Here is a 1,858-nt window from a genome sequence, read left to right on the forward strand (position 1 = left end):
TGTTTTAATTTGCTTAAGCAATGAAACCACATCTGGTATAGCAGCTGCAATTGGAGTCACCACTTGGCTGAGTTTATGATAATTCACTGTCATTCACCAAGCTCCATCTGTCTTTTACACAGGCCAAATAGAAGAGTTGAATGGGGATTTGGTGGGAATCACCAACCTCGCATCTTTCAAGTTCTTGATAATGGCACTAAATCTTGCAATCCCTCCAGGGATGTGGTATTGCTTTCGATTCACTACTCTCCTAAGTAAATGCAGTTCTAATGACTTCCAATCAGCCTTTCCCACCACAACAGCACTCACTCCACAGGTCAGGGAACCAATGTGGGGATTCTGCCAGCTGACAAGTATGTCTATGCCCATTATGTATTCTGGAACTGAGGAAATAACTACAGAATGAGTCTGGGACCCACTGTGAGATTGACCTTGGCTAAAACTCCATTGATCACCTGACCTTCATGAGCCCTTACTTTGACTAGAGGGCCACAGTGACATTTTGAGTCTCCTGGAATCAATGTCAGTGAGTGTAGACTCAGAGCCTTGAGGACTTTTGCAAGTCAGTGAGAAGAAGAAGCAGCCTGCAAGAGAAACAGGAATAAATACAGTTAGATTGGCAAGAGCCACAGAGAATGTGATCTCACTGACAACAGAAGTGTCTTAGTTCATCTGGGCTACTGTAACAAAATACCATAAACTGGGTAGCTTAAAAAATACCAGAAACTTATTGTTCACAGTTTTGCAAGCTTGAAAGTTCAATATCAAGGCACTAGCAGATTCGGTGTCTGCTAAGGGCCCATTTCCTGATTTATAGATGGCACCTTCTCCTGTGTCCTCATGTGGTGGAAGAGACAAACAAGCTCTCTTAAGCCTCTTTTGTAAGAGCACCAACCCCATTCATGAAATATGGAGTCTGAGGGACACAAACTTCTGACCACAACAAGAAGAGAGGAGGAGGAGGAGCACGTGTTCAATATCATCAAATTCAGCTTAGAACAGAATCAGTGACCATTGTATTTCAGGATATTTAGAAAGGCAAAGTGTAGGCAGGGATGGGAGGGTATTAGATTAAAATACATTGAGGAGTGCAATCTAAGTGGAGACAATGGCATAAATGACTTGTTTGAAAAGTTAGACTATAAAGTGGTGAAAAAAGACTTCCCTGTACCTAAATACGGATGTGGAGTCAAGGAAGAATTTCTTTACTCTAAATTGAGAGATTTGTGCAAGTATAAATGCTGGTGGGAAGGAATGCAGCCCGGTATAGAGGTCGAAGATCCAAAATATAAAGAGGATATGAAGCCTCATGGGTAAAGTGTAGTTAGGAATGATTGATAATTACTGACATTGTTGAGAGTTCACTGTTCGTCTTCTAAGCATGACGTGTATCAGCTTATGTAATTCTTACAGCAACCCAAGGAGATAGGCACTATTATCTCCATTTTTATATATGCCATAACTAGGACACAGGAGATCAAATGATCTTTCCCAAGGCTGCAGTAGTAGAGCCAGGATTTGGACTCAGGCAGTCTGGATCCCAAGCTGCATTCTCTAAACACCTACACTGACAGATGAAGGGGAAAGGAAGCTCAAAAGGACATAGGGTAGAAAGGAAAAAGGACCTAGGGCTGACACTATACTAAATTTGCCTGCTGCCATTCTTAAACAATCTAAAAAAGAACCCAGAGAAAGCTTTGAAGCCAATTCTACTCAAAGAGAATTTAAATTCATATGTAATGACTAACTTTTGTATTTTTAATTCAATAATTTATTCAGCAATGGTTTATTGAGCACCTACTCTATAGCAGGTACTAAAAATGCTCTAGGAATAAAAAATGAGCAAGTCTGACATGAT

The sequence above is a fragment of the Propithecus coquereli genome, unplaced genomic scaffold (genome assembly GCF_000956105.1).
Source record: "Propithecus coquereli isolate 6110/MARCELLA unplaced genomic scaffold, Pcoq_1.0 Scaffold4, whole genome shotgun sequence".
In the NCBI taxonomy this organism is placed as follows: domain Eukaryota; kingdom Metazoa; phylum Chordata; class Mammalia; order Primates; family Indriidae; genus Propithecus; species Propithecus coquereli.